This window comes from Canis aureus, chromosome 4 (genome assembly GCF_053574225.1).
Source record: "Canis aureus isolate CA01 chromosome 4, VMU_Caureus_v.1.0, whole genome shotgun sequence".
NCBI lineage: Eukaryota > Metazoa > Chordata > Mammalia > Carnivora > Canidae > Canis > Canis aureus.
The window spans coordinates 12,373,148-12,384,091 of NC_135614.1; positions in this window are offsets into that span (position 1 = coordinate 12,373,148).

Below are 10,944 nucleotides of genomic sequence, written 5' to 3' on the forward strand. Positions count from 1 at the left end.
AAGAGGCATAGCTAAGGTAGTTCTAATTCCTTTTCTTTGGAAGTTGCTACCATTAGCAACATCCACACAACCACCAAAAGACATACTAAGTTTTATGGGAAGAGAAGGATTAAGGGGAAGGGTATATAGATTCAAAGGAAAGCCCCAGGAACTCCTCTTACCTCTCTCTATTCCATGAAGACTGATTCATGATGATGGCTCTTTGCAGTCTTGGAAGTCCTTGTAAAAGTGACCAGTAAGGAGAGCTTGTATTTGTATAGCAGTTTCAGTTCACAAAACACTTGTACATTCCTTAGCTTATTCTTTGATTTGGGAGGTACCAGCATGGCTGCTGTAACAAATTGGCACTCTGTGAATTAAAACTACAGAAATTTATTCCCTAAAGTATTGGGAGTCAGAAACCTGAAATCAGTGATTCAGCAGGGCTATAATTCCTCCAAAGGCTGAAGGGGGAGAGTCTGTTCTTTGCTTTTTCCAGCTTCTGGTAGCTGTTGGCATTCCTTGGCTTGTGGTGGCTCTATTTCTCTCTCTGCTGTCTTCTTATCACCTTCTGTTTATGTGTCTCAAAACTCCCTCTGCCTTTCCCTCACAGGCATACATGTGATTGCATTTAAGGTCCCCTCAGATAACCTGGGATAAGGTTCTCCTCTCAAGATCCTTAACCACAGCAGCCCCGGTGGCTCAGTGGCTTAGCGCTGCCTTCAGCCCAGGGCATGATCCTGGAGTCCTGGGATCGAGTTCCATGCTGGGCTCCCTGTATGGAGCCTGCCTGTGTCTCTGCCTCTCTCTGTGTCTCTTATAAATAAAGTCTTTAAAAAAAAAATCCTTAACCACATCTTCTGCCACATAACAGGTCCTAGGCATTAGGGTGTAAACATTTTCTTCTGGAGTCTCTACCATTTAGCCCACTGCACAAGGTAATAATGACCCTTATTTTACGTTATTTTCACATGGCTAATGAATTATGGAATTTGGCCTTAGAGGCCAAATGCTAGTCCTATCTTTTAACGCTATACAAAAATTATAACAAGAGAGAGAAGAAATAGCTAAGGCAGAAAACAAGAATAGAAGAGAATAGGGAAGTAGATTAAAACATTAGTTAAATTGCAAACTTGGGATTTGGGATAGTTAAGCAAAAAGAAATACTGTTGTGAAAAAAGGCTAATAGATGAGCCCAAGGGCAATGGTCAGTTAATGTATTACTGAATGAATTACTACCATCTGGGGTTTTTCTTTGTCACCATACCTCCCATGGTTTAGTGCTCCAGGCCTGGGATTATCTACAGAGGAGATAATGTCATTTACTTACAATAGTTGGTACAGTGCCTTGCAAATAATAGCATTTCATCATTGAGAGCCACCATAGTTATCAGCCATAGTTATGAGTTAACATTTTTGTGCTCAAGTTATATAAGGACTATTGATTAGTTGTTTTTTTTTTTTTTATAAAGTTTGCAAATCATTACTTGACAGACAATTATCACACTCAGGCAGGTGGTAATGCAGCTTTCATTTTTCCTGCTCCTTGTTGAGTGTTATCCTATTCAAGCTGTTTTTAGATTAAAGCTATGGTCAATTTTGGCTACACACTAATAAGCTGGGGATCTTCAAACACCATGACATTCCTGCACACTCCAGGCCAATTTAAAGAGCCTGGGACCTGAGAGAAGGGGCACACAAACTTTTTACTTTTATTTTTTAATTTTCACATTCACATATTAAAATTAATATGTAGAATTTTATTTTATAGTTTTAAAGAGTTGTAAGTATTAAATTTCTATCATCATAAATACAGATTTAAAAATATAAAAGTCATCATTTCTTTAAATGTATATAATGGAGACTAAAAACCATAGTGTAACATGATAACTTCATTATCACTGGAAAACTTCCTATTATTCTTTTCCATTCCCCACCCCACATAGAATTTTATCCAATTAATGTAATATATTCTTATCCTTAAATGTCTTTTATTTATTACCCTCTCATTAATGGAATAGAGCAAATATATGGATATAAATTTGGATTGTGCTTTTAAATTTCCTGTGTCCACAGGCTTTAAGTACTTAGGATATTTGGATTGTGGTATCATTATAATTACTATTAGAACACAATTAATAAATGCAACATTTATATATTAATAAACTTAATATGGTATATATATATATTTGATCCACATGATTTATTTTTATAAAATGAACACTGAACAGATAATCTGATGGATGTAGGAGGACTTGGCATCTTTGCAGTTATTCTATGTTGGTGAACCTTAAAAGCCAAATCTTTTATTTTATTTAAAAATTTTTTATTAAGATTTTATTTTAACATAGTGTTATATTAGTTTCAGGTGTACAAAATAGTGATACAACAATTCCATACAACACCTGATGCTCATCATGACAAGTGTACTCCTTAATTCCCATCACCTATTTCATCCATCCCTTCCATCCACCTTCCCTCTGATCATCGGTTTGTTCTCTGTAGTTAAGAGTCTATTTCTTGATTTGTCTCTTTTTTTCTTTGCTCATTTACATTGCCTTGTTTTTGTTTTTGGAGCAAAGCAATAGAAGTTTATTAAGCAGAGATACAGAGAAAGCTCTCATAAATGAGAGGGGTCCTGACAGGGTTGCCCTACTTTGTTTCTTAAATCCATATATAAGTGGAATCATACATATATTTTTCTCTGACTCACTTATTTCACTTAGCATTATACTTTTTAGCTCCATCCATGTTGCAAATAGCAAGATTTCATTCTTTTTAATGGATGAATAATATTGCATCATATATATGATGTGATGTTGGTGAGGATGTGGAGAAAAAGGAACCCTTTGCATGTTGGTGGAAATGCAAACTGGTGCAGCCACAAAACAGTTTGGAAGTCCCTCAAAAAATTACAGCTAGAACTACTCTACAATCCAGCAATTGCACTACTTGGGTATTTACCCAAAGAATACAAAAACACTAATTCAAAGGGATACATGCCCCCTGATGTTTATTATAGCATTATTTACAATAGCCAGGAAATTATGAAAGGAACCCAGGTGTCCATCGATAAATGAATGGATAAAGATCCAAGATTTCACTCTTTTATGGCTGAATAATATTCCACTGTATATTTATACCACTGCTTCTTTATCTATTTATCTATTTAGTTTATTTTTGTTTTTGTTTCCCTTGTCTCAGGAGACATATCTGGAAAAATGTTGCTAAGCCTGATATCAGGGACATTATTGCCTGTGCTATCTTCAAGGATTTTTATGGTTTCAGGTCTCACATTTATGTCTTTAATCCAAGTTAAATTTATTTTTGTGTATGATGTAAGAAAGCAGTCCAGTTTCTTTCTTTTGCATGTAGCTGTCCAGTTTTCCCAACACCATTTGTTGAAGAGACTGCCTTTTTTCCCATTGCATATTCTTTTCTCTTTGTCAAAGTTTAATTGACCATATATAATTACAATATATAATTGTGAGTCATTTCTGGGTTTTCTGTTTTGTTCCATTGATCTATATGAATATTTTTGATCTAGTACCATAGTGCTTTGTTCACTACAGCTTTGTAATATAACTTGAAGTCCCAAGTTGTGACATTTCCAGCTTTGCTTTTCTTTTTCAAGATTGCTTTGGCTATTAGGGTCTTTTGTGTTTCCAGACAAATTTTAGGATTGTTTTCTCTAGCTCTGTGAAAAATGCTGTTGGTATTTTGATAGGGATTGCATTAAATCTGTAGATTTCTTTCGGTAGTATAGACATTTTCACATTATTTGTTCTTCCAATCCATGAGCATGGGATGGCTTTCCATTTCTTTGTGTCTTCAATTTCTTTCAAATGTTTTATAGTTTTCAGAGTATAGATCTTTCATCTCTTTGGTTAAGTATATTCCTGAGTACTTTATTATTTTTGGTGCAATTATAAAGAGATTTTTTAAAATTTCTATTTCGCTGTTTCATTATTTGTGTATAGAAATCAACAGATTCCTGTATGTTGATTTTGTATCCTGTGGCTTTACTGAATTAGTTTATGAGTTCTACCAGTTTTGTTTTGTGTCGGTAGAGTCTTCTGAGTTTTCTATATATAGTATCGTGTCATCTGCAAGCAGTGAAATTTTATTTCTTCCTTGCCAATTTGGATGCCTTTTTATTCCTTTCTTTTGTCTCTTTGCTGTGACTAGGACTTCCAGTACTATTTTGAATAAAGTGGTGAGAGTAGACATCTTTGTCTTGTTCCTAAACTTAAGGAGAAATATCTCAGTTTTTTCCCCCAATGAGTATGATGTTTGCTGTGGGTTCTTCATACATGGCCTTGATTATGTTGAGATATGTTCCTTCTAAACCTATTTTGTTGAGGGCATTTATCATGAATGGATGTTCTATTTTGTCAAATGCTTTTTCTGCATCTACTGAAATGATCGTATGGTTCTTATCCTTTCTCTTATGGATGTGATGTATTATATTGACTGATATGCAAATATTGAGCCATATTTGCATGCTGGGAATAAATCCCATTTGATTGTGGTGAATGATGTTTTAAAAAACGTATTGTTGAATTTGGTTTGCTAGTATTTTGTTGAGGATTTTTGCATCTATGTTTATCAGAGATATTGGTCTATAGTTCTCTTTTTTTGTGGTGTCTTTACTTGGTTTGAATATCAGGATAAGGCTGGCCTGATAGAATGGATTTGGAAGTTTTCCTTCCTTTTCTAGTTTTGGAATAGTTTGAGCAGAATAGGTTTCTATAATGTTGGTAGAATTCTCCTGTGAAGCTGTCTGGTCCTGGACTTTTGTTTGTTGGGAAGTTTTTTTTTGTTTTTTGTTTTTTGTTTTTTTTTTGTTTTTTTTTTGTTTGTTTTTTTTTTTCTGATTCAACTTCCTTGCTAGTAATCAATTTGTTCAAATTTTCCATTCTTCCTGCTTTGGTTTTGGTAAGTTATATTTCCAGGAGTTTATCCATTTCTTCTAAGTTGTCAGTTTGTTGGCATTTGGATCTGTTATAATTGTTTGTATTTCTGTAGTGTTGGTTGTTTTTTCTCCCTTTCATTAGTAATTTTGTGCATTTGGGTCCTCTCTCTTTCTTTTCCTGCTAGAGGTTTATCAATTTTGTTGATCTTTTCAAAGAACCAGGTCCTGGTTTCATTGATCTGTTCTATTGTGTTTTTTTTAGTTTCCATGCCATTTAGTTCTACTCTAATCTTTATTATTTCTTATTCTTTTTTTTAAAGATTATTTATTTACTTATTTATTCATGATAGAGAGAGAGAGAGAGAGAGAGAGAGGCAGAGACACAGGCAGAGGGAGAAGCAGGCTCCATGCCGGGAGCCCCACCGGGGACTCCATCCTGGGACTCCAGGATCATGCCCCAGGCCAAAGGCAGGCACTAAACCGCTGAGCCGCCGAGCCACCCAGGGATCCCCTTCTTCTTCTTCTTTTTTTTATTTTTATTTTTTAAATTTTTATTTATTTATGATAGTCACAGAGAGAGAGAGAGGCAGAGACATAGGCAGAGGGAGAAGCAGTCTCCATGCACCGGGAGCCCGATGTGGGATTCGATCCCGGGTCTCCAGGATTGGGCCCTGGGCCAAAGGCAGGCGCCAAACCGCTGCGCCACCCAGGGATCCACCCCCCCCCCTTTTTTTTTTTAATATTTCATTTATTTATTCATGAGAGACACAGTGAGTGAAAGGCAGAGACATAGGCAGGGGGAGAAGCAGGCTCCATGCAGGTAGCCCGATGCGGGATTTGATCCGCATTCTCCAGGATCACGCCCTGAGCCAAAGGCAGACGCTCAACTGCTGAGCCACCCCGGTGTTCTGAATCTTTATTATTTCTTTCCTTTTGCTGGTTTTGGGTATTCTTTTTCTAGCTCCTTTAAGTGTAAAGCAAGATTGATTGAGATTTTTTCTTGCTTTTTGAGGTAGGCCTGTATTTCTATAAACTTCCCTCTTAGAACTACTTTTTCTGCATCCCAGATGTTTTGGACCATTGTGTTTTCATTTTTGCTTGTTTACATGTACTTTTTAATTTCTTGGTGACTCAGTAATTACTTAATATTATATTATTTAAACCCCACGTACTTGTGGTCTTTCCAGATTTTTTTCTTGGGGTTGATTTCTAGTTTCATAGGGTTGTGATCAGAAAAGATGCAAATTCTTTGAATTTGTTGAGGCTTGTTACGTGACCTATTATGTAATGTATTATGGAGAATGGCCCACGTGCACTTGAAAAGAATATGTATTCTCCTGTGTTAGGATGGACTGCTCTGATATATCTGTTAAATCCATCTTGTCCACTGTGTTTCAAAGCCACTCTTTCCTTGTTGATTTTCTATTTGGATAATCTGCACATTGATGTGAGTGGGATGTTAAAATCCCTGCTATTATTGTATTATTATATATTGCTTCCTTTATGTTCATTAGCTGTTTTATGTATTTGGTTGCTCCTATGTTGGGTGCATAAATATTTACAGTTGTTATAGTTTCTTTTTGGATTGTTCCCTTTGTTATTATATGGTATCCTTCTTTGTCTTGTTACAGTTTTTTTTTTTTTTTTTTTTAAGTCTGTTTCATCTGATATAAGTTTTCCTATCTTGGCTTTCTTTTGACCTCCATTTACATGATAAATGTTTGTCCATCTTCTCACTTTCAATTTGTAGGTGTCTTTTGGCCTGAAATGAGTGTCTTGTACAAAGCATATATGAGTTTTGGTTTTTAAAATCTATTCATTCACCCCATGTCTTTTGATTGGAGTGTTTAGTTCATTTACATTCAAAGTAATTATTGATAGATATGTATTTATTGCCACTTATTTACTTGTTTTGTAGTTGCTTCTATAATTTTTCTCTGATCCTTTCTTGCACTCTTTCATGGTTCTCTGGTTTTCTTTAGTAGTATACTTGAGATTCCTTTTTCTTTATTCTTTGCATATCTATCATTAGTTTTTGATTTGCGGTTGTTGTTAGGTTAGTATACAACATCTACATATCTCAGTCTATATTAAGTTGATGATCACGTAAATTCAAACCCATTCTTTATTCCTCTTCTCCCCACATTTTAGGTATATGTTGTCATATTTCACATCCTTTTATTTTGTGAATCTTTTGACTGATTTTTACAGATATACTTATTTTTCATATTGTCATTTATGGTCTTTCCTTTCTACTCATAGAGTTCCCTTAAACATTTCTTGTGGGTCTGGTTTAGTGGTCATGAACTACTTTAGTTTTCATTTGTCCAACAACCTCTTTATCTCTTCTTCTATTCTGAATGATAGCCTTGCTGGATAAAATATTCTTGGCTACAGATTTTTCCCTTTCATCACTTTGAATATATCATGCCATTCTCTTCTGGCCTACAAAGTTTCTGCTGAAAAATCCACTGTTAGCCTTATGGAGTTACCCTGATATGTGACTGTTTTCTTTTACTGCTTTAATTTTTTTTTTCTTTATCACTACTTTTTGCCATTTTAATTACTATATATGTCTTGGTGTGGGCCTCCTTGGGTAGATTTTTTGGGGGAACTCTGTGCCTCCTGGATCTTGGTTTCTGTTTCCTTCCCAGATTATGGAAATTTTCAGCTACTATGACTTCAAATACATTTTCTGCCTCCCTTTCTCTCTGCTTTTTTCTGGAATCCCTATAATACAATACCTAAATATACTTGATGGAGTCACTGAGTTCCCTAAGTCTATTCTTGTTTTTGCATAATTCTTTCTTCTCCCATTTGCTCAGCTTGATTAATTTACATTACTCTGTCTTCCAGATTATTAAGTCATTCTTCTGTTTCCTCTAGCCTGTTGTGTATTCCATCAAGTGTATTTTTAATTTCATTTATTGTGTCTTCAACTCTGATTGTTTTTTACTCTCTTAATTTAAGGGCCTCACTGGTGGCCTCCATTCTTTACTCAAGTCCAGTGAGTGTTTTCATAATCATTACTTTAAATTTCTTATCATGCATATTACTTATATCTGCTTGCTTAGGTCTCTTGCTGCAGTTTTGTCCCGTTCTTTCATTTGGGACATTTTCCTTTGTCTCCTCATTTTGTCTAACATTCTGTGTCTGTTTCTGTGTGTTAGGGTAGTCAACTATGTCTCCTGCACTGGAAAGTAGTGGCCTTATGAAGATGAGGTCCTGTAGTGCCTTAATGTGTAGTGTCTCATGTTCACCAGAACCTGGTGCTTCAGGAAGTTCTCCTGTGTGTGTTGCACATGCCCTGCTATTGTGGCTAAGCTGCTTTTGTTACAGTTGATCATCTGTAATGGTTCTCCTGTGGTGTTAGTGGGCCAGCCTGGGGACTCATTGAGCTTGAGTCAGACCAAGTGTTTGCCCAAGATGCAGTAACACCAAACTGTAGGGTGCTTTCCCTGTGTTGTCCTTCTGAAAGCTTTCATTGGTGAGTGGGGCCTACAGATAGACCAGTTGTCTGCCTGCAGCATTTTGATGTGGCCTCTACCTGATAGGTCTGTGTGATTATCTTTTCCTCTCTCTGGGGCAGGAGTCACTTTGGAGTGGTCTTGGTCACTGTAGAGGCTGCTTGCACACTGCCAGACCTGCAGCATTGCCCTAGATGGGCTCTGGCCAAGAGTGTTTTGGGGTGAATGGGTCCCCTAAAGCACAGAGCAGGGTTGGTTTTGTGGATGGGACAGTGATGCCAGTGAGCTTTGTGGGCCATGGGAGTAGCCCTGGCACTGAAGTACCCATTAGTCTCCACAGAAGCACAGTGCAGGCAGCAGTGCAGCAGGGCAGGTGGTGCTGGTAATCTTTGCACTTCTCATTCTTCTGAGGAAGGGGCTTTACCACAATGGACTGAGGTTGGGTGGAAGGGGCCAGGTGGAAGTGTTAGGAAGTTAGGTAGCTCTGCCCTTCCTACTCTTTTCAGTGTAGTCTCTTCTCTACATTTAGTTGTGGAGTTTATTCTGCCAGTCTTCTGGTCATTTTCTAAGTTATTTATACTGCTGTGAGTGTTCTCCAGTTGCATCTGTGGGACAAGATGAACCTAGGGTCATCCTATTCCATCATCTTCCCTGGAAGTCAACATGGTATATTTAAACATTGGAATGCACAGCAATAGAAAGGCATGTAATACTTAGGTATACATTAGCATGGATGAATTTGAAAAGCATTGTGCTGGGGTGTCTGGGTGGCTCAGTCAGTTGAGCATCTGGCTCTTGGTTTCAGCTCAGGTAATGATCTCAGGGTTATGAAATCAAACCTTGCCTCGGGCTTTGCACACAGCATGGAGTCTACTTGAGATTCTCTCTTTCCCTCTCCCCCTTCCTCTGCTCATGCTCTCTCTCTAAAATGAATAAAATCTTTAAAAAAGAAAAGAATTAAAAAAAAAGAAGAAAAGCATCATGTTGAGTGAATGAAGCCAGACATAAAATTGTATAGAAAATGAAAACCAATTTATAGTGACACAGAGCAGACTGGAACTGGCAGTAGAAAGAGGGATGGACAGCAAAGCATTAAAAGGAAACTTATAGTGATGATGGAAAAGTTCTGTAACTTTTCTGATGGTGAGTTCACAGGTGTAATTTATCAAATTCATTGAATTGTAGAGTTTATACATCAATTTGGTTGATAAAAATGTTTCAAGTTTTCATGAATATTAAAATCTTATTGGGAGTATATAGAAAACTGTCTCTCAGTTTTGAACCAAAGCAAATAGGGCTTCTGTAGATTCATCCCTGTCACCCATATCTGACCTATTCTATACCTAACTCATCTCATTTCCACCTACTTCTTACCCACCAGATCCATTAAGTGTTGAATAAAAGATGAACGAAAGTGGACTTAAAACTGAAGACTTTTCAAGTTCGTGTATATTTGGGTCAATAAGATCACTCATTAAACATTTTAAACCTTTCTAGGGATTTTTATAAGGGTACTCTGTCTGACACAAAAGCAAAAACAAAAAACTTAAAATTCAAAATTCAATCGATTCAGTGATTTCTGAGACAAAACTAGCAGGTTATAGCATATGAAACTCAAGAGTACTAAGTGTAGTCATTGGTGAACTAACTCCAGTGATGATGTAGGGTCTTGACTATGAGCCAAGATTCTTTAAAGCTAAGTACTCATTCCTCTTCCTTACAATGAGAATGCCAGGCTTAGGAGGAAAAGTAAATTTGAGGGAAGGTAAATTTATAATGGTTATATAAATGTGTTCACTTGCTCAACTTGAAGCATAGAACAATTATGTGGGGGAACAAAACTCTAACAGCCTCTAAAAAGATGGTTATTTACATAAACTGAAAGAATAGACCAGATGTAAAGAAGTAGGAGAAAACTGTGAAGCCAGAGAGGTGGGGAAGGATGTTAATCTCCCTATGGGGCTTCTATTACATTCCCTTCCTTGTATAATAACATGACAGGTTTATGCTTTCAGTCACAATCAATGAAACCTAGTTTCTCAAGCCTTTATCATTTCTAAATCAGAGCAGTGTTTACTTTTGACAAAAATGTCAAGAGTTAGGTAGATTTCTGTACTACATACGTTAAGCACCCAAACCCAACAATTGGAGATAGAGAGTCAGAACTGGGTCAGAAGAAACCGGCACACTCATGGGGTTATTTTCAGCAACTAAAGTACCTACTGAGCTCTGAAGTAGATCAAGAAAACAACAGTCTCTAGAATGTCCAATCCAGTGGCCAAATTAAGGATGAGGTGAAGGAAAAATGTGCAGTGTTCAGAGGGAATTCAGGCAGTAGGCATTTCTCAGACAAGTAGAAGTAAGTAATGCCTCAGAAAGCAGGCAGAAGCTAGGGTAGATGAACGCAAGAGAGGGTTTCTTACACAAAGACTGGGGAACATGTCAAGAAGGGCAGGGTGCAAGAAAGGACTCCAGGTCCAGCAGGAACTATCAAGACACCTTGTAGTTACAGGGACTGACCTGGAGCAGTATGATATATAGGGAAAACTCTCTTCTGAGAGCACTAAGGAAGCCACAGATCAT